The 23,961-nt window shown below is 35.1% G+C and overlaps 1 protein-coding gene across 7 annotated transcripts in view; it reads right to left on the bottom strand.

Annotated features, from left to right (window-relative positions):
- The window catches only part of elovl1b (ELOVL fatty acid elongase 1b), a 34,954-nt gene extending 15,069 nt beyond the window's left edge, over positions 1–19,885 (bottom strand). The window contains exons 1-4 of one of the 7 annotated variants that reach the window (XM_016443805.1): positions 19,742–19,885; positions 19,374–19,450; positions 1,943–1,990; positions 1,679–1,764 (exon numbers count right to left, since the gene is read on the bottom strand). The gene's annotated coding sequence lies outside the window, so the exon portion shown is untranslated. Of the gene's footprint in view, positions 1–1,678; positions 1,921–1,942; positions 1,991–19,373; positions 19,451–19,538; positions 19,628–19,702 lie in introns of those variants that run through there. The other 6 variants (XM_016443803.1, XM_016443801.1, XM_016443807.1 and 3 more) reach the window with 6 other exon arrangements.
- Between the last annotated feature and the right edge of the window lie 4,076 nt (positions 19,886–23,961).

Genomic DNA, 23,961 nt, shown 5'->3' with positions numbered 1-23,961 from the left:
TTACACAAGAAACAGTGAGTTTAATAGGACTATATTGAACACAAACACAATTCTATGAAAGGTGTGAATGTGTCTTTATGAGAAATGACAAGTTCTAATACAGATTTTCAGTAATACTGGAGTAAAAACATCTGCAGCAATGACTGTAGGTAATTCTTTGGAAATGTAAAAAAAAAAAGGGTCTAAAAACAATTTTTAATGACTCAAAATATAATGTGTGTGTGTGTGTGTGTGTGTGTGTGTGTGTGTGTGTGTGTGTGTGTGTGTGTATTTATACATACATAATAAATATACACAGTACGCACACATATGTACTTATTATTATACGTAAATATAATGAATAGATTATTCTCACTAAACCATGGCATGTACAGTTCATATTTTACTCCATAAATTAAATAAAATAAAAAAAAACTCACATTAAAAATAAACTCAAATTAAATTTAAACATTATTAATCAGTGATTAGTCTCTCTAGTAATTCTTATTACTGTAATGGCTTTTTATTTTATTACAGTAAAGTTACCATTACAATATTTTACCTTGTCTTACTTAAATGTTTTGTTAAAATAACATTTTTTTTTTAGCATAACCGTAATGGGAATGAGATTTTTACATTATGGTAATGAGAATTTCAAGAAAAAGTGCTTAGTTGTCATGCAAATAATGATAAAAAATCGTAATGCCCCTAAAATAGACTTTAGTAAATTTAGTACTAAAATAGATTTTTTTAAGACAAAAATTGATTTTTGTGAGAAATATGACCCAGACACATTCTTCAAGGCTTTCACCAGAAAGCACTTCACTTTAGAAATTACCAGTGTCATTCAACGTCTAGACCAACTGGCAACATCACTGTTATTCTGTACTGAACCCGAATGAACAAAACCAGATTACAATCAACTAGTCATTCAGTGAAAGCCAAAGCCAAAGCTAAACATCACAACACAGCACTGGTCCCTAAAGAAAAGACAGGAAACAGAGACCAACACAGTGACCATTTATGGTAACAGCACCCTCATCAAAACTCTTCAAATGCAAAACTAAATCACCGTATGTTAGCGTTTAGGATGAGAGAGGTCTAGTCCCTTGTCCTCATTTACTCCATCACACTTCCCCCCGCTCTCTCCATCTCTCAACATAAGGAAAACATAAACCCATATCCGGCCCTTTAAGTCTGCTCTGTGAGAATTAGCGGGCAGGCGTAAAATGACACGGTTGCTAGCAGAGACACGGGGGAACCACCCTGCTCTCAGGCCGCCTGTCATGTGACCAGAACACATCAGGTCAAAAGCCACAGGCAGAAAAAGACAGCAGAAAATCACTAATAATTCATAATCGGGTTTTATCTTCTCTAGACAGCAAGAGACACGGCACAAATCACTCAATTACGATTGCAAAACAAGTTCACTTCTGAATAACACTTCCATTTATGGACAGAAGGGAAAGTTTTAAGAAGTCAAAGCGAAGCTGGCGAAGAGCAAACGGTAAGGGTGGGGTTACACAGTCTGCAGCAACAGGCATCCTGTGAGTGAATCATGCGGCGAAAAAAAAGAACACATTTAGAGTTAATAATAAACCAAAGGAAGAGAAGAATCATGCCATATAAGCCGTTTGCGACGTCTCCACTTTATTGTAATTGAAAGCACTAGGAAAAGTACAAACGGAAAAAGTCTCACCTTATAAACTCCTGCCTCCTCTGAGAGTCCTAATCAGTGCCGGCGGCCCGACTCTTATCTTCTCTTTCGCCGTCTGCCCCTCACTGCTGATAGAGAAAGAAACCAGGACAGCAGTAGTGGAGAGAGGGAGAGGCAGAGAGACAGAGGGCAGCAAAAGAGAAGGAGAAGTGGAAGGAAAGAAACAGAGGATAAGTGTGTGTGTGTTAGAGAAATGACTGTGTGACTGGTACGGCTGGCCTCCCGGTCCCTCCCACCCTGACTCACTCTGTGGATGAATAACTGGCACTGAGACAGCAAACTGGAAGAGAGAGACTGTAAATGAGGGGGACAGAGAACGAGCGAGAGAGAGAGAGAGAGAGAGAGAGAGAGAGAGAGAGAGAGATCAAACTTTTAACCTGCAGTTCAACAGCTGTGGCGATACGGTTAGTGGTCCAAGAACTGGAGCAGATTGAGAAAAAGATATTACATAGATAAGTTTGGGGTCTGAAAGAATATTATAATTTTATGTTTTTGAAAGAAGTCTCTTTTGCTCACCAAGACTGTATTGATTTGATAAAAAAAAAAAAAAAAAGAGTTAAATTGTACAATTTGAAATACATTTTAAAATATGTTAAAATAGAAAATTGTTCATTTATTGTGATTACTTGTGATGCAAAGCCGCCATTCCATCAGTCTTGTGTCACATGATCTTTCAGAAATCAGAAACATTTCTTATGTTGAAAAGAAGTCTGCTGCTTAATTTTTCTGTGGAAACTGATACTTGTTTTTTTTCAGGATTCTTTAAATAATTTTTTTGTAACAACGTAAAAGTCTTTAGCGCCACTTTTGATCAATGTAATGTGTCCTAGCTGAATAAAATTATTAATTACTTTTACAAAATAAATAAATAAATACATCTTACTGTCCCCAACCTTTTCAGTAGGTTTCTCAATACTGATATCAAAAAATCAGTTGATTGATCACAAAAAAAACCCACAAATATACATTACTATACTTCTATAATGTAGAACATGAAAAATGTGTCAAAAATGGTCAAATTAATAAATTTAAAACAAAACTGAAACTGCGATGTTACTGCATTTAACCTTTTTAGGGCAGAATATTTATCTTTATCATTACTAACTAGCAAATATCAGTGGTGTCAAGACACATTGCTTTTGAGATGCACAGAAATCTTTTGTAACATTGTGGATGATAAATATCTTTCATCTCTAATCAATATTAGTCTATTCTTCTAAAATGGCTTAAATGTCTAGACATGTTTATTTCACTAAGTAAACACAAGAACATGTATTTATAATTTATATTCATATGGATTAATATAGCAATGTATTAGTAATAAAAACAAAAGTAGCGTTTTCCCTAAACATTTTAAAACATGAAAATACAATGCAGACACAGTGAATGATTCTGAGTGATGATGCAAACAAATACTTGAATCTGACTGTTTGAACTGACTCACACTAATTAATTAAACATACCAACTGTAACACTGATTTTACATTGATGTTTTTAAGGGAGTTCACACTGAATTCATTTTCAATGTGAGTTGCAAGAGACCACAACTAGTCACATAACATGGAAAATCAAAATAATCACGATATCACCAATAATATCATCCCGAATATACAGTAGTGCTGGGCGGTATGACCAAAAATTTATATCACGGTATTTTTCAAAATTATACTGGTTTCACGGTACATGACGGTATTTTTTTTTCATGCATGACCCACAGTGCACCAGTGAAAATGGACCCCTTTCAAACAGTGTCGCTTTCCGAACGTTGTTTAAGCGACATACTGCAGCGGTATTGCGGTATTTTAAAATTTCATATCATAACAAAAACAAACACCGGTATTCAGTATGAACCGGTATACCGCCCAGCACTAATATACAGTATAGTGTGTTTATCGTCGTACTGAAAACTGAAGTGCAAGTGGCCTGGACCGCCCCCCCCCCAGCCCGTGCCTATAATATTATTCACAAGCCGAGGCGAGAAATCAGTGCGACTCAGTAATGATGAAGGGGGCTATTGTTGTACACCACCCGCTCTAACCAGAAGGAAACACACTCTGCAACACAAAGCCAGCATCTATAAAATCTCTAACCTTCATAAATACAAAAACCTCCTCCAGACCAACAAGAGCACGGACCTCAGTAACCATACACAGACCATTATTAAAAACACCCGTGTTTGCTTTGCATAACCTAAATCTAAAAGCTAAGCTGTCATGTTCATGCAAATAAAATGTCCAGTCAGAAAATAAATCTGCATAAAAATGTGACACATATACGGATGGTTTGGAGTTTGGACAGACCATTCTAAAATTCCCACGTACCTTTTTTAGTTTAGGTAAAGATTCATAAACAGGCTGCATACTCCATTTAAATATAAGCAAAGCTGTGTGGAGATGCATCTTTTGGGGGGAAAAAAGGCAACATTCGTAGTATAGGGTGAGTTCAAAACCAAAGGATTTTAAATATCTTAGCCTTAAAGGGATAGTTCACCCAAAAATGAATATTTGATGTTTATCTGCTTACCCCCAGGGCATCCAAGATGTAGATCAAACAGCAACATTACACACTAACGTTAAAAAAGTGAAATCGCAATCAACCACCCCTTTAACTCAAACCGTTGCAGTCTGTCAGTCCTATAATGGAAGTGAATGGGAATCACGGCTTTGAGAGTAAAAAAAAAACATACACAAACAAAACCAAATTAAACCCTGCGGCTCGTGATGATACATTGATATGTAAAGACACGAAACGATCGGTCTGTGCAAAAACTGAACAGTATTTATATAGTTTTTTACCTCTGATGCACTGCAATGTCTGAACTGTCCTGAGCGCGTCCTCGACAGCCGGCGCGTGACGCGTCTTCTTCTTCTTGCTTTACGGCGGATCGCAGAGCATTACCGGCATTACCGCCACCTATCTCTCAAGTGGACCATTGACACTCCTAATTGAGATTGTAGATAAGAGTGTCAATAGTCCATTTGAGAGATAGGTACAAAGAAAAATAATCTGCACACAAATGTTTATGATGTTAAATATGCTTCATAAATGATTTTTTTTAAATGCATAAACGTTTCTACGTATTTGCTTTTCACACTAGATAAAACACACCAGGACCGAATCTAAATAGACTTAAGGTCTTTGCACACCGAGTTCGAAATTTTCGTATGCGTTGTTAGTATGCGTAGTTTTTTTGTATTCGTCATCCTTTCCTATCAAAATGCTTGCTACAGATGCGAAAACGCAGAAAATTGAACCTGATCCGAATATTTTTTTTATGACGGATGACAGTTTCAGAGGCAGTGTGTAAATGTGATTGACACAACGTGAGGTCGTAATTATTTTTTAAAGTGCGAAAAAAAAGGGTTTAAAACTAAATACGAAGTTAAAAACTTCTACAATTTTTTTTACAATTATAACAATATATCTTACAATGACTGGATGTTTATATTCAAATAAAATGCTTTTAATGCTTACATTAACTTAATGTTTGCACCAATTAAAAAAAAACTTAGTAAACAAATAATAAACAGAGAAAGAATTGTCTACACAGTAAAATTGCAGCTCCAAAAGTAAATAAAATAAACCCCCAAAACAACAAGTTTTTGACCAGTCAGGTCTTCATCATGGTCAATGGCACTAAGGCTATTCATATTCAGACCTGATCTGTTTTATGTAGTGTGAACAGAAAATACATAGAAACATTCATGCACTTCTTTTTTTTCTTCTTGTTTTTATCAAGTCATACATTTTTGATATCATCAACCTCATGGCATAGTGGGTAAGAATGAGATGTCAGCAGCTATTATCCTAGATCTACAATACATACAACCACACTCTCAGCTTCCCATACGTCACATGCCAGTGATGGTGGTGAAAGCCACTCAAAATAACGTGATATTCAACCTTCACAGTCACCAATACTATAGCAACCAATGCAGCTACACACCAGAAAGTAAACACACTGATCTGATTTGATGACTAACAATGTGAACAGGAGCCTTAAGAAACAGCAGTGCAGAACTACCTCAGGATTTCCACACGTCATCTAATTTGACCAAAGACCAGTGCTGAAACAAACTTGTGATTCACTGCAGAAAGCTTTACACAAGACCACACCAAATATGAAAATCGGTGAAAATTTATGAAGACATATTCAGGTTTGGTCTTGTTCCACGATGTAGGGCTGGAGAGTAATCATTAACAGATTCAACAAACCACAGGGGACGGTCTACAGATGGTCTATTAGGAAATCAATAAAATTTTACTCATTAGCAGATGCACAAAGACTCCTCACATGAATGTTTTTCTTTCTTTCACGGTGACCACAGCTTAAACGGACACAACCGCTCTGCAGGACTAGAGGGCCGCTGGATATCAAGTCGGTGAAAGGTGAGATGCCTGAGGAGATGCGCTCTCAGACTTTGAGACAAGTTCACCAGTACAATACAAATACTTAGAGACTCATAAACAGGAGATCGGTGTCTCAGACTGTTCAAGCCTGCTGAACTGGTCTATCAACCCCCTTAAGGATGATTAGTGTGTGTGTGTGTGTGTGTGTGTGTAGGTGGACATAATTCAGAGAAAGACTGTGGCCATGTTGTGAATGGAATACTAGCTTAGTTATTACTAAATATTGTGAAATGTACACTGCATACTGCTTACAGGTATTACATTTATTAAAAAAAAGGAAAGAAGAAGTAGAAGTAGTTACAGGAAGTAAAACAAGCATTAATTTTTCCAAAACTAGTACTTTTTTATATTTAGATGTGCATGGCCCTATTATTAAATAACCCACTGAGTAATAATTCAAATAAAAATTAATGTGTTCATCAGTAGTTAATAAATTATTGAAATGTTGAGAAAACGCAGGTGGAATCGCGGAATCCAGTTATAAAAATAGAAAGAGAATTCAAAATAAAGGTTTGGTTTAACTTGAAGAAACCGTGACAGAATAATTGCTTAATGCAATGATAGTACTACTACTACTACTACTACTAATAATAAAATTATTATTAAAACATTATTTTTAAAGGAATATTTACCAGAATTTATTTAACAGAAAAAAATGTTAATACAGAACAAATGTAAACAACAACACAGTATTTCTGGAAAAAAAATAATTAGAAATAATGTTGATAATTAATATTTAATGAAACCATTAAAATGGAATCCAGAAAATGAATGGAAAACAGAATTTGGTAAAAAAATAAAAATAATAATAATAATAAATAAAACTGAATTTGAGGAAAAAATAAAACATCTCATAGGGCCTTAAAAATTTTATTTTTGTTAAACTTTTAATAAACTGCTGTTTAATATTGTAAGTTTCATGATTTCAGCTAATTAGGCATGCTTTTGGATTAATACAATTTTATTTAACCATTAAAACAGTCCAGAAAAATTAAAACTGAAAAAAAAAAAAAAAAGGAATCCAGAAAAATTTAAACGGAAAAAAATGTATTTGGGAAAAAATAAAATGGATTTCATAGTGCCCTACGCAAAACTGGAACTGGCAATTTTAGAAAGGAATACTGAAAAGATATAAAAGATGAATTAGGAAGAATCAATAAATTATGAATAATTTATTGCAATTTGTGAATAATATGCAATCATATAACAAATTAAATAAAGAAACTGTAGTCTGATGAGTATTTAAAAATGTAATATAATGCAATTACAAATACTTAATTTTTGTAATCTAATTACATAATCCATATTATAATCAATCTTAATCTATTACTACCCAGCACTGCATGCATGCATACACACACACACACACACACACACACACACACACACACACACACACACACACACACACTGCACTGTGGGACACAGTATTACACCTAGTAACTGTAAGTGCTGGTTACCTCACTTTTTGCTAAATGTTATCCTTGTATTTCATAGATGAATAAAATGTGCATACTGTGCACAAAATACTGCATGTACAATATACACAGTATAAATAATAGGAGTAGCATGTTAGTATGCTATTCTACCATAGTGTGTGAGAGAGAACGTCTCTCATTAAATCTCGGCACCTCCTGCTGGCCAAACAAGCCGTACTGGAAATGCACGGAAATCGCCATCACAGTAAAAGGTGAAATATGTGAACCTTCTTCAAGCATCTTGTCAGAACCAGAAAAAAGTCAAAGGCTGACAAGAGAAACGACAAGATGTTTACACAGCACATGGAATCTAACCACCCCTGCATGAACGTGACGTTTCATTAAGAGTCAAATGAATCTACATTCTCAGAAGTGGTAAAAGGTGGTCAATTCTTCAGGTTCACCTCACTGGCACGGCTGAGAATGTGTGAATGCAAGCGGTTCAACAGAACTAGGCCACAAGAAGAATGATCAGGTTAAAGCATTTAATTCATTCTTTTTGTTTTTTTGGGTATGCCCTGATTTCTTATCACCGTATTTTTATATCTACTGTAACTGACACACAAACACAGAAGCATCCACAGTTGCATGCAAAGGCGCAATGCATCGGACACCACGTTGGACTAGAAAACTTATATTTACTACAGTTTGTAGTGATAAAGATACATATTCTGCCCTAAAAAATCAAAACACAGTAACATCAAGATTAGTTTTATTCATTTTGATTGATATTAAATGATTGTTATAAATATAGTATGTATATTTGTTTGTAGTTATATATGTAGTTCATGTTTTTGTGATAAACTGACTGATACAGTACATAGATATCGCCACTGAAAAACCCGCTAAAACGTTTAGAGGCAGTAAATTATATTTTGTTTATTTTTTTAAGTTAATACTTTTATTCAGAAAGAATGCACTAAATTGATCAAAGGTGATGGTAAAGCATTTTACATTACATAAAAATTTGTTAAAAAATAAATCTTTTGAACTTCATATTTATCAAATAACCCTGAAAATAATGTATCTCAGTTTCCACAAAAATATTAAGCAGTGCTGGTTTGATAATTGATAATACACTGATAATAATAATAAACAACAATAATAATAAATGTTTCTTGAGCAACAAATCAGCATAGAATGATTTCTGAATGTGACACTGAAGACTGGAATAATGATGGTAAAAAAAACTAAAAAGCTTTGCATTACATTAATAAATTAACATTTTAAAACATTCAAATAGAAAAGTTATTTTAATTTGTAAAAGCTAATTGTTTACAGTATCAAATAAATGAAGCCTTCGTGAGCATGAGACTTTCAAAAACATTCCAAAAAAAAAAAAAAACCTTTGGAATGGCAGTGTAAATAAAAATTCTGCAAAACTATTATATGGAATTCTATGGAAATTTAAAATTAACTTCTACACATCTCAAACCCAGATAACAAGAAGTTACTCGGTTTCATTCTTTTGAACAAAACAATCCATAAAATTACTATCAGACATTCGATCTGCGAGAGGAACAAGACAGTACAGCTCTCCTCCGTCAAAGATGTGAATCAAGAGTAACGACACAGAGACAAGGAAACTACTCTCATTCCAGACAGTCAAGACCAAAAACTTGACAGGCTTGACAGAAAAGGCATTACTCCAGTTTCTACTGATTTTGCGTTTGTATTATTACTGCTTTTAAATGACAAGTTTAATCTGTAAATTGAATCCTTTTACGGCTCAACTAGGCTTTGGAGAGAAACTCTGTCCCCCTTTTTTTCTACACAAACTTTCTAAACAAAAACACTCTTGGTCTTCCACTCACCCACTCAGTGTACTCATGGAAATCTGGGACTATCCCATTACAAACGGATCTGCTGAGGTGAGGGTGTGGTTATGATTGAACTTCAAACAGAAGCTGAGTTCACCTGAGGAGCAACTTAGCAACATACAGTTGCTTTCCGTTAGGATCAGTATTGTATGCTGACAAAACATATCGTTATTTTTCACTTTATTATAGATTATTTCTATAGGACAAGTAAGGAAAGAGGTTTTCAATCAACAAAGACTAGGTGGGGATAGAGGTAGGACAGAAATCGTGAAATGGCTTATAGTGCGATTAACAAATCACAAAGGCTAAGATTTAATTATACACAACATGCGCCAAACATCTTCCCAAACTTCAGATGAGAAGCCCTTATAAACTGTTGCCAAAGAGAAGCTTTAAGAGGTCCCTGCAATTTACCAATGGTTTAACATTTGAAAAATGAAGACAGCCATGAAAAAACTGTATTGTAATTTTACAGTTGTACATTAAAAATGATTTTTCTTAAATACCCGATTTAAATATTACAATAGCATTATTTCTTGTTTTGCAATATTTTATTTTGTATTCATTGAAATAATGACAACTATTTATACTACAATGATTATTTATTATTATTATTATTATTATTATTATTATTATTATATTATAATAATACAAACAAGCACAGCAAATCTGGAAATACACGTTTTAAAACACAATACATTTTAATCAATTAAATTTATTTCTCAAATAATGCACCCCTAGATAGAGGCTAAACCTTAATAATCACTGCGCAAAATTAAGATTAAAAACTCCATTAAAACAGGGCTGTTTCTGATCATTAAATGAAAAAATAAATGAGCAATACTTTGCACAAAACAAGAATACAACAATATTATTTTTTGCCATTTTGCAACAGTAGCCTATTTTTAGATAAAAAAAAATATCACTTCAAAAACTTCAACATGCTTTATTAAAGCACTCACATTAGCCAAGCATATATTAAATTGTTTAGTTTACTTACCATTTAAAATTAATTAGATATGGTTAAATTAATAAAAAAACACATATAAATACCTTTTTAGATAAGTAAATCTTGCCCTACAATTCTATTACAAAAGGCTGTGACATGAATTTTATATTATTTCATATGAGATATAGGTATATTACTGACCTTTAGATATAATTTCCACATGTGAAAATATTATATATATAATGCTAATATTCAGTTACTTAAACTTGAATTTTCATTAAAATGCAGTGTCATTATGTTAACGTCATTATGCTCACTGGCGCTCCCTTCAACTTCAGCCCTGCATTAAAATGTAAACTATTCTGGAGGTCACAGAATAATTAGCACAATGCATGGGTGTGTGTTTACAGAGTGGTTAATAAATATGAGATGGTGTTGAGGGAATTGTAATAAGTTTAGGCCTGTCACGATAACAACTTTTTGTTGTGCAATATATTGCCCCAGAAATAATTGCGATAAGCGATATTATTGTCATTTTAAAGACCATTTTATGCCACTGAATATATAATCATAATGTAACAGCATCACAAAGAACTTGTATGGAGATTTTTCCATCTACAGATTTTTCCCTGACCATCATTTCTCTGTAAATTAAGGGTGCGCCCTATTGCTAAAAAAAAAAACACGATCACTACTTATCAGTCAGATGTCTGTATGCACAAAGGCACAGATCCCTAAACAAGACCATATCTGCAGATGAAACTTTTGTAGAAGCATTTTTAAAATTTGAACTAGGACCTCATGACTTCACCACGTTATGTACGAGAAGCTGCAAAAGGCTCAGGTGCAAGTGGAATGTAAAAAGCACGGTGACATATATATTGCGATATATTGCGTCACCAAAAATTATTAAGGTCATGTACATATATTGCGCGATAAGTCGATATATTGATTATTGCGACAGGCCTAAATAAGTTCAGTGTTCAGTTCGGAGGGGTGCTTAAGAAAACTGCAGGTGTGAACAGAGGGAGGTGGAAACTAATAAACGCAGCCCCTGTTAGCAAAACCACTCTTACAGGCCTGACTGCTTAAACGGCAAAAAACATGTACATTGTGCGAGTGAGTGACTGGGTGAAATTTCTCCCGACCCTTCCCCCACAGACACAACTCTCACACGGGTTGCCAGATTGAGGACACGGAACAAGAACAAACGCAATTGACCATGGAAGGCAATGAGGCTTACACTGTAGGTTGAACTATACACGTCTGGTCATATAGCTTTTTAGATGGATTGAAAGGCTTTTTAGGTTAAGTAAAATCTGCAATCTCTGACCCAGTTCATTAGCTGGCTTCCATGGCTGGAATACGCTGTGTTTTCCACCAACTGGCAGCCCATGGTGTTGAAATGGGTATAATGATGGGAATGATGGGTAAACTGTAAGTTGGCGGAATCACACAGACCAAAACAAAAACAGACATTCTGGCACGGGATGCACATTTTCAAAGTAGAAAAACGGGCTGCTTCATTGTTTTTCAGAGAAACAATGTGACCTTAGCATGTTTCTAAAAAAATCTGGAAAAATTATGGTATTTTTATGCTTTAGTACAGTCGAAAAAAAAAAAAAAAACATCTTCCAGCACCTTGTGTGTGCGTATTTGTTTGATATGTATGCGTGCATGCATTTTTGTGAAGCTTCAAAGCTTTTAACCCTCCACTCCACACCTATTTTTGCAGTATTTTTTTTAACTGTGGTGAGAACTAACCGCTGCTGAAAATGGGGGTTTCATGACCCTTAAACAAACTGCATGGGCCATACACCAAAACCAGCAGATAAACATCTGGCCTGGGTCAAATAAACAAAGTGAATACAACACATCAGTCAGCAAGTGCAGTTTCAGAGAGGTTTGGGGCTTTTTGTAGCAGGTCAGGCTAGAAGACCAGCAGAAGACACTGCTATCCAGACTGGGTGACTTTAAACCAGCTAAGACCAGCAAAGTACAAAGAGGGTAAAAATGCTCTCACATTTCACAAACTCCCCGTTGTTTCTCACTGAGGGCTTTACAACACATGGCTCCTCTAATAACAATGCACCATGGAACCATGGCAACCCGGAATAACGATAATGCCAAGATACAAATGTTTTGTGTAATCTTGCTATGAAGGGTCTGGTGACATTTTAACAAAGACTTTCGGCAGGCATTGTTGCATTATGCAGGTTAAATCAACCTGTCAGTGGTATATGAACATACATAGCCAAGAGTGTTTGCAAACAGTTTTTTCTCCATTTCTGTGGTACAGGAAAGAAAACATTTCACACATAGGCCTGTCGCGATAATTAAATAACTGTCTAATCGCGATTATTGTGCTTTTTATACAGCACAAGGGGGAGTCATACACCAAAAAAAACAGAAGAGTTTGCTTTTCATGCACTGTATAGCCTATATCATCTGAAGCCATTCCATATCTTAACGTGAGGGACAGAATTATATTTACATTGTTCAATTTAAGTTTACAGAAATTGATCTTCCTTCTGCTGCAGCTGTCAGTTATTCTCCGCTCAGCATTCAAACAGCACGTCACGTTCAATTATGACAGTCAGCACAGTAAAACTCTCTCTAAAAGATGATATATTCCCATTATAATACTTGATTTGTAGATAAAAGTCTGGGAATTCGCATAAAATGACATCTTGCTGGAGTTCATTGCTCTCTCATTCGAGTCGTTCGTTCATCACGTGACAGCCCCATAAGCCCAAACCCCAAGACTTGTCAGATAAGAGGTGAGGTGAGCTAATCATAGACTGAAGACCCAGGTAAACAATGAAATAATCTTTTCCGTTTCTTATAGCAGTTTTGTATTGTTTGTAGTGTGATCAACGTTTGCGTAAGTAGTAGACGTATTAGGGAAGTAACACGTAACATTTTAATTATATTTTGCTAAAATGAACGAAATGACTCGAAAAAAGATTCGTTCATTTTGCTGAACGAGACTCGAAGGTCCGAGTCGGTAAAATGATCCGAACTTCCCATCACTAGCTGTGACTTATGTTGCTTCAAGTGCACCATTCTGCACCCTGGATGTGCATAAGAGCTTTGTGCCGCTCTGTTTGAAGAGTTTCACATTACCAAAGTTTTGTACACAAAGATTATTAGAAGCTTTTATTTTTCTCATGATTTATATCTTATTTTCATGAATGTATTTTGTAAAAATACAAATAGTTAACAGAATAAACATGTTTAAATTGTATAAGCTGCACCAAAGATTTTTTTTCAAGATATTGTTTTTGCTGCTAAATTATACAGTCAGCTAGTTCAATTTCATAGCTTATATATTTTTATTCAAATGTAGTTTTTCACTGTAATGAGGAAGTGAGTATTTAGTGGATTGCGTTTAACAAAGGGTTTAAGAAAAGAGTGACCATTAGTTCCACAAACACAGTATTGATATTCTGTTGTGGCGTAGAAAAAAAAAATAGTGCTGGTGTTGGATCGGTATTGGCCGATTCTTAGAATTTGGAATACTCTATGTAATCTTACACTGCAAAATAATAACTAAAAAAAGATTAAAAGATAACATCATTATTATTTACTGAACCCTTAAATTAATCACAATTATACAATGAAAGCCATAAAGAACAGACAATTAATCGTGATAATCGTCAAAGCCCTAAAACACACAATTAATCGCAATAACAGTGACTGTTTTTAGACAATTAATCGTCAGCCAAATTTCATAATCGTGACAGCCCTATTCACACACATACTTCATCACTGCACCAAAATAACTTAAAGCCCAACCAGTCTGACACACAGTCCCTGTCAGGCCTCCAAAACCTCAAAAACACTAAACTAATCTGTCAAAACAGGTGCTCAATTCAACAGCCAGTGCAAGAACTCCTTAGTAACAGAAACCTGACCCAAACGTGAAAATTGTGATCATTTACTCACCCCAATGCTGTTTCAAAGTTACAACTTTTTATTTCAAATGCAATGAAAGTGAACGGGGACCAGGGACTGTCAAACTCCAAAACATACAAATAAATAAATCACACTGCATACTGCAGCATATTGCATGTTTTCTGAATTCGGTGAATAGATGAACAGATTTGTGTGAGGAATAGCCTGTAATTTAAGTTATTCACTGAAAATCTGATCAACAGCCACGGTCACCATTCATTTTTAATGTATGGAAAAGAGCAGCTTGGAATTAGGATATAAATCTATTTGTGCTCCACAGAAGAAAAGGTTATACAGTGTTTGAAAGACATTTAATTTCTGGGTGAACTGGGCAAAAATAAGAAGTGACCAATAAACAAAACCGAAATCCAGAGCATTAAATGGATGGTTCACTCGAAAAATAAATTCTATCATCAATTACCCATCCTCAAGTTGTTACAAGCCTGTATGAGTTTCTTTCTTCTGCTTAACACAAAATAACATATTTAGAAGAATGTGGGTAACCAAACCATTTTGGTCTCCACTGACTTCTATATATATATATATATATATATATATATATATAAAAACCTTATGTAAAACAACTGGGACCAGAATTTTCATTTTTGAGTGAACTAACCCTTTAAGTGAAAATTGTAAATGACCATTTTACTAAACGTAATCCAGAATATTAAATGGATAGTTCACCAGAATTTACATTTTTAGGTGAACTGTCCCTTTAAGGTTGCTTATATTAAAAGGAAGCACTGAATTTTTAAACAAACAAAGAACACCACTGTGCACTGTATGCCACTATTTGTGTCAAAGAAATGAATAAAGTACTCAGAAATATTTCAAAAGGTGCTCTCCCTGAAATAAACCAGATGCCAGACTACAGGAGGAGACACTGAAAAAGCGTGCGAGCTGTCACATTAGGTAAGAGCTCTGACACGTCTTACTAAGTGCTGTACAATGAGAGGAATGACTGAGGAACGAGTATGTCATAGGGGAATGCCTCGTTTCAGGAATGAATGGAATTAAACTACAATGTAACTGTTTGATTCAGCAAGGCCAAGAAACGTGTTTGGAGTGCAGGAGTGTGGAGTGTCAATGACACATGCACCAAACATCCCATTGCTCCCTTAAGTAGTTCTTCACCACAAAGCATTAGAGTAACTGATACTGACATTGCAATCTGATTTGAAATCAGTTAAAAATCAGTTTGTTTATTCCTTCTGCAATTAAGTTATGAAATAACATTATGTAAGGTTATTTATTTATTGATTACTTATTATTATTCCTTTTCTCCTCTTTTTTATGGTATGTGTTATTGTGCCGTGTATGTTTTTTTTTACTTTTTACCACTTTATGTGATGTGGTGGTTGTATTTCTGAGCCTAAGACAAATTTCCCTGAGGGACAATGAAGTGTACCTTAACCTTAAAACACAGATACAGTGGGGTCAAAAAGTCTGAGACCACTAGAGAGAATGCTTATATTCAACACGTTTTACTTCAAGAATACAAAAATCATTAGAAATCATAATATCTGCATAATAATTTAAGTGAAAAATTAATTTTAGAATTTCTTTACAATCTGGTTCATTGCACTCGAACTGCATGAAGTCTAAAAGCTGTTCTCCTGAATGATTTCAGAATGACTCGGAGAGCATCTTGGGGACTTTTTAGACTTCACAATTTTGCTTATTTGATCTGGAAATTGTTCAGAATCTTACATACATCTCATTTATTTTGCATCATCAACTTTAAAGGAACAGTTCACACAAAAATGGAAATTCTGTTGTTCCAAACCTGTATGAGTTTCCTTCTTATGCTGAACACAAAAGAAAATATTTGTAGTCCCCACTGACTGCCATAGAATTTTTTTTCCATATTATGGATGTCAATGGGTACCAGCAGGTATTTGATTACACACAGTTTTCAAAATATCTTCTTTTATATTCAGCAGAAGAAAGAAACTCCTACAGGTTTGGAAGAACGTGAGGGTCAGTAAATCATGACAAAATTTTAAATTTTTGCTGAACCATCCCTTTAAAATAATGTATTTGAAATGTTTTTCATTTGCACGGTTCTAAAAACCTTCCTATTTCAAGATTTAAATCAGATTTTGTTTCACACAAAATCACCCGGAAAATCTCTCACAGTCATTACAAACCAGAACTTCCCCATCTCTCACTTCCGCAAGCAAATGACAAAAAAAGAAGTGGGAATCTTACATTAACGTTGCATTGAAACGGAAGACAGATATTTTCTTCTGCATTGTGACGTACATCCAAATGTAACGGATTATCAAAAAGCAGATTAAATTATTTTTTTTTATTAAACATGCACATATTTTCTGTTTGCAAAAAGACTTATAACATGCATTTCTAAAATAGATAGTCAATTTTAAAAATGTATCTTCTGAACTATTTCTATACACTGAATGTTCCAGTAAACCCTTGTTTCATCTAACAATGCATACAACAATACACTAACAAGTGAAACCTGACTAATATAAGTGTTACTTGGTGATCTTTCCTCTTATAATAACAAAGCGCCTACCAGCCCACAAAGAGAATGCAAAATGTTAATGGGCGTTTACTTAGCTTAAAGACTTGGCAAGGTGTCATTCATCCCTTCGGCGGAAACTAACAGAACTGTAAAGAGGAAACTTGCAAAACACTTAGCAAGTGAAACGGTCTTTCAACACAGCTGAGATGAAGCTCTTCTCTTAGGTTCGGATAAAACATGATCTGTGACTCGATGGAGAATGCAGCTGTACACAGAGAGTAACACTTCATTCATTAAGCAATTAAACTAGCTTAACTAAATATAATTTGTGTTACAAGGCGTGGCAGCTTTTTTCTGTGTAGTAAACACTTTAGTTTTTACTATAAACAAGTCATTAAACAAGCTTTTATTTTAACATTACCATGAGGGACAGGTCACCCTTTCTTATCTTTGGCCGAGGTCAAACGTTTCTGAAAGGGAGTCCCCATTTTGGTGTCTGCATCAAATTAAATTTACAAAAGTCATTTTATATACACAAGTAAAGTGTTTGCTTTAATGTTTCAAATAACTTGTGAAAATAAAACGTCAAAATATGGGTGAAATAAGGTTCCAAAATGATTCAGCATAACAGATATAGCCTATTTATGTAAAGATTAAACATACTTATTCTGAAAAAGTGATTTCACTAAATTGAATTACATTTTAAATGACTGAAAACTTCTTGCTGGCAAACGGGTAAAACCTAGTGGTCTAAAGGATAGTGGCAAAGATTTAAAATGACAATTATGTCGTTTTTGGGGGCTTCACTGTGATCCGGCTTAAATAGTCTTTTAATGTCATCTTGTTCCAAATATGCTTGACAAGATTTTTTGGTATATAAACTATTGTTACACTGAACAACATTTTAGTGGATGCCTTCTGTAAATCATGGTAAAAATGTATTAAAGTAATTATTTTTTTGCTCAGAAAAAAAAAATTAAACAGGACACACTCTAATGAACAAATTTAAAGCTGCAATAAACTTTTATTGTTTTGATGCTTGAAAGCCTGTTTTCGTATCTGAACCCTGTACAAACTGGTAGTAAACCCAAGTAAACATCTGCCACCTCTTCTTCAGATGCAGAATAAATCATTTATTAAAGACAAGTGGTGCTTCAAAGGATAGTTCACTCAGAAATTACAATTCTGTCATCATTTAAGTTTGGAACAACATGAGGGTGAGTAAACGATCAAAGAAGTCTCATTTTTGGGGTAAACTATCCTTTTAAACTATAACTTGTAGTCTAAGCAAGTAACTCTAGCAGAACTGAAAGAAGAGATGAAACCGTGATGTTTTACTTATATTAACTCCATCCCTCTCAAATCAAACATATGTTCTTGTTCCTGCAGCTCTACTTGAAGTGCACGGGTTTAGTAAGTATACTGTCAATGCACCGTAAGTTGCTTCTGATAAAACACGTGAAAGCATGGTTGCCTATAACTTGCATCCACGCTGTGATCACAGCAAAATCAAGACTGAACTTTGACACAATGCACAAAAAATCTAGGGAAAAATATGATACAGTTAAACTGAAGCACTACGTATTCGATAATGTATGATCAACTTTTTCTACAATTTTCTAGTGTTCATTTCTTATTCGGGTCATTTTCTGATCATGTTCTCCAGCAGGATTTCAGAATGATGCAAGGAGCATCTTGTGCTTCAAAAGAAAGTAAATCTGATGTCACGATGTTGCAGAATTGTTCATATTTCACAGCAAAATCAAGACTACTTTTTTTTTTTTTTTTGGGCAGAATGCACTATAAACAGACATCTACTGAGAAATTTTGAGAAAATGTTACACATTTAATAATGTATGAGTTTGTCTGCCAATATGAAGGAGAGTGGTTTGAGTCTCAACACCACTTTTTCATTACTCTTATTCGTCAACATTTATCTTTCTTTATGATTCATTCCATTTTTAAATGCAATTGTTACTGTCTTAGTGCTCTGCACTGTTACTTCATCGTTTTTTCACTTTATTTTTATGTTACACTTTGCATTTCGTTATTTGTTAATATTAGCTGCACTTCTGGTATTTTACATTGCATAATTTGTCACTGTACGAAATTATACAGCAAATTTGCCTTGGCAGCAAAATCAAGACTTCTTTTTTTTTTTTTTTTGGGCAGAATGCACTATAAACAGACATCTACTGAGAAATTTTGAGAAAATGTTACACATTTAATAATGTATGAGTTTGTCTGCCAATATGAAGGAGAGTGGTTTGAGTCTCAACACCACTTTTTCATTACTCTTATTCGTCAACATTTATCTTTCTTTATGATTCATTCCATTTTTAAATGCAATTGTTACTGTCTTAGTGCTCTGCACTGTTACTTCATCGTTTTTTCACTTTATTTTTATGTTACACTTTGCATTTCGTTATTTGTTAATATTAGCTGCACTTCTGGTATTTTACATTGCATAATTTGTCACTGTACGAAATTATACAGCAAATTTGCCTTGGCAATAGGCTACATGTTTTATAAAACTGAACTACGGAAGAGGTCAAAATCATTTAGGACTCACCTGTAAACGGTTTAAGTGCTATCAGGATATCGTTAAACGCTTCTGGCTCCTTCAGATCTGGACTTCTTACGACACACCTGAACAAAAGACAGGAAAACGCGATCATGAGCCGAGATTAAACCAATCGCAGCTTTTGAGAGGCGGAGTAAATAGAAGTTGCTGTACTTATCCAAAATGTCACTTTTCTGCGTAAAACCAGGTGTGAACTGAAAGGTCGTTCTTTAAAGCTGTCGCGGAAATTAAAAGTCATCACACGACGGCTGCATTGTTTATCTAACCCGGCACCACAAAAAAGCACGGTAATTTTCTAAACTCTCGACAAATGTTACCTCCCTTTACTCTATGTTCATCTCTCGGGACCAACCAACCTGTGAAATTAAGAAGCAGAGCTCGTCTCATATACAGAGCTCTTGACGGGGGAATGATGGTTCACTCGTCCTGCCCTGCTTCCGAAAACCAACTGTATTCTCTCGTTTCCCCTCAGGTGTTTTGTAGTCTCAACCCAGCCCTCAGAGAGAGAGAGAGAGAGAGAGAGAGAGAGCGCGAGAGAGAGATGTCTCCAAACCTACTTACATGCCTATGAAGGTAGAATGACGTCAAAAAGATTTGCATACGCAGGGTAAGAGTTGTGGAAGTGTACATAAGACTGTAAGCGTAAATTAAATTTGCATGCGCAAGAGAAGCGTTGTAAAGGTGTAAATCGTGTTTCAAGCGCAAGAAAAAAATGATCCTGCAAGAATGATCCTGAACTAAATGAAGATTAATGTCTTGGGTATGATGTGTTTATTGAACCAATCAGATCAGAGTAAATGGAGAGTCAGCAAGAGGCTCATGTGATTGGCTACAAGAAGAAGGTGGCCCCGCCCTCCCCCTCATGCTTGCAAAACTCAGTTAGTGAGAGAATCGTGCCAAAACTATAAGCGCAGAGAAAAGAAAGACGGAGCTGTACATATCGGTTTATTTCGGGAACTTTTTGCCCCACATGCACAACAAGTCATTTAGACATTTGCAACAGTTTGTTTTTTTACACATAAATTGGTTCTGTGCAGTCAATCCGTTTTGCAGTTCTTTAAACTGTTGTTTTCGCTTGCAAATCACTGTTCACAGGCTTGCAGTGCTTTTGACCGTCTTTTGGTGAAAAAAACGTGCCAAAAGTGTAAGCGCGGAAACATGGAAGTCAGAAGCATGCAGATCATATTTATTTTGCGTTAGCATGAAGCTGCAGTTTCACAATACATGAATTACACTTACGAGTAACAGTAAAATGCTGCAAATAATTTTTTCTTGCGCTTGAAACACGATTTACACCTTTACAAAGCTTCTCTTGCGCATGCAAATTTAATTTACGCTTCCAGTCTTATGTACACTTCCACAACTCTTACCCTGCGTATGCAAATCTTTTTGACGTCATTCTACCTTCATACATGCCTACCTAGACTGCATTTCTGGGCATCATCCACGCGGCGTCAGTGGCGCTCTTTCTAAGTATGCAGCATAGGCTTTGACACAGCCATATAGCGACGAGTCAGCCAGGTAAACCACTTGTATACTTCATTTTTTGAATATATTTATGTATACATCATTATCTATCTGCTTGCCTATTTGTCTATGTATCTGTCTGTTCTGTCCATCTACAGTATTCATTCCTTGAGGCAGTGAGGCACATTCTGGAGAATTCTTGTTCTTAATGAGTGCTGTATTCCAATGTCTGCAGCTGATATGAAAATGAAAATGAAAAAAAAAGACATTACACATTCCCATATTTCAGTCTCTGTTTTCCTATGTATTCCCTTGATTAAATCTAAGGTAGTACACCACAAAGTACATTTTCTTCCAAACTGGTGTTTAAAATGTCATATTATTGTCATATTCATGTTACATAAGTGGCATACACCTCATATTCGTGTTACTTCCAGAATGACATACACCTAAGTAAAGGGAAATTGCTACATGACAAGTAAGATGACCAGCACAGATAAGACAAGCTTGAAATGGTGACAGGGCAATAGCTGAAATAGTTGCTCAGGATGACACACTTCAGTAAACAGACATCAGTCAGTAGCTCTTTTTTTCTCCCTGCATTTACCAAAAAAAAAAAAAAGGTAAAGTGTTGTACTTGTTAATTGCAAAACAAGCCCCACAAGTCATGAGACATACTGCATAATTTGTACATTTTAAAAACACACAAAATAACATAGGCTCTGTAAGAATGTGAGCTTAAGGTCAGGTATTAGTGACAGAGATGCCCTCAGCGACCAAAGCCCAGCCAAAAGATGTTTGAAACATCTGGTTTCAGTTGATAAATCATCCAACTATGTCACAGCCGGTTTAGTATTCCTTGCATTATAACAAAAAACTTTCAACCTGTGTGGCAAACGTTACAAAAAAAAACACTAACAGAAATCTATAGTTTTTGATCTGTAACATTATGATTATATAGAAAATACACCCGCTGTTGAAGAAATTCAGAACATTCTAGAAATATAATTTGTATAATGTCCTGACTGATGATGGATTTAATTTCTGTGCCTTAGTAGTACTCAGTACACACAAACCATTTTTATGAACATTTCTACTAACCACATCCCATCAAGCATATTCTGAAAAGAACAACTCAGAAATTGCTAGTAAATTTCACAGTTACAAAGAAATGGCAAGTAACAAATTGAATTAGAAAAACTTAGTTATTTTTTTCTTGTAAAATGTATAATCTTTGTTTTATTTATTTTTTACATTTATGTATTTGTTTTTAACTTCAGTGCAATATCTTCATTTCTCAAGAGATAAAGGTATTCCAGTGGTCTTAAAGCAGCACTATGTAACTTTTGGTGCTCTAGCGGTTAATAAACAGAACTGCACACATCCCGCGGAAGAACATTCCAACCGGAGCTACTTCTCTAAAGGCGGGCCTACACGGTGCGATTCTGAAGGTTGGAACGTCGTGAGCTCTGGCACATGTTGGCGCTCTAGCGGTTAATAAACAGAACTGCACACATCCCGCGGAAGAACATTCCAACCGGAGCTACTTCTCTAAAGGCGGGCCTACACGGTGCGATTCTGAAGGTTGGAACGTCGTGAGCTCTGGCACATGTCACGATTGAGTTTATCCGAAAATCGTACGGAAGCAGTCGCACACGACACAAATTTACTACGATTTTACAAACTCTGACGTAAGCATTACATTTCGCGCCATTCATAAAAATATGGATTCTGAGGACGAAATTGTTTTCTTTGTGGCAGGCGGCTTGTGACAGCAGAGAAAAGCATGGACTTTTTGTTCTTCATAAAGAACTCGAGGGAGTAGGCCGCGGTTTGGAAGATGAATTCATGATGTACTCGCTCATTATATACATTTTGCAAATTTTGAACACCGAAAAAGTTACATAGTGCTGCTTTAAAAGCCTTTATAACATATGCTACTGTTTTTAACTTTATAAAAGATTTGCTTTAAAAAGTGTGCCACTATCAGTATTTAGGAAACTAAATATTTTATTTTATTTTGATTCATCCTTTATTTAACCAGGAAATAAAACTATTTTACAGCACACACAGTTAAACATAAAAACATTCCATTCCATCTAGTGGTTACTAGTAGTAATTACATTTCTTCACACTTGTGCTCAGAGTATTAAAGGGGTCATATGATGCGATTTCAAGTTTTCCTTTCTCTTTGGAGTGTTACAAGCTGTTTGTGAATAGATAAGATCCCTAAAGTTGCAAAGACTAAAGTCTCAAACCCAAAGAGATATTCTTTATAAAAGTTGACTCGTCCACGCCCTCCTAAAACGCCTCGTTTAAACATGCCCCCACATGTCTACGTCACTGTGTGGGAAGATTTGCATAACACCGCCCAAATGTTCATGCAAAGAAAGAAGGTGTAACTTTGATTCTCGCTGTAGTATTGTTGCCGCCGCCGCCATGTTGTGGAGACGCTGTGTGTTTCATTGTGAAAGCGAAACTACTTAGTTTGGTCTTCCAAAAGAGGACACAACTAGAAATCAGTGGTTAAGTTGTATTTACAACACGGTTCCAGAACAGTTCAACCCAAATATTCGTGTGTGTGTGCATGGTAAGGGGCGTAACATTTCCGTCACACGCATGAGGTATTCGGCCAATCACAACGCACTGGATAGCTAGCCAATCAGAGCACACCTCGCTTTTCAGAATGATGAGCTTTGTAAAAATCGGAAGGCGGGGCATAGAGGAGAAACAATAATGTACAGTATGTGGAAAATAATGTGGTTTTTGAACCTTAAACCGCATAAACACATTTCATTACACCAAATAAATAAAATATAAACGTCATATGACCCCTTTAATAGTGTTTATTTATCAGTTTTAAGTTAAAACAATTCTATGTACAATTTATTAACAAAATAGTTTATAATCACCCATCAAATTTTAATAATAATCTCATTTGAATGTTGAAATATTTTTTTAAATCATCATGAATAAATGTAATATAACCATAATGTATTTTAAAGAATAAACGTAAATAGATTTTTAAAATGATTTTATTGAATTAATTTTTATATATTTAAAAATACATTACATATTATTTTTGCCATTTAATAATAAATTAATTTAT

Source organism: Sinocyclocheilus anshuiensis, unplaced genomic scaffold (assembly GCF_001515605.1).
Source record: "Sinocyclocheilus anshuiensis isolate Anshui unplaced genomic scaffold, SAMN03320099.WGS_v1.1 scaffold51, whole genome shotgun sequence".
In the NCBI taxonomy this organism is placed as follows: domain Eukaryota; kingdom Metazoa; phylum Chordata; class Actinopteri; order Cypriniformes; family Cyprinidae; genus Sinocyclocheilus; species Sinocyclocheilus anshuiensis.
This window is presented reverse-complemented; position numbering and strand designations above follow the sequence as displayed.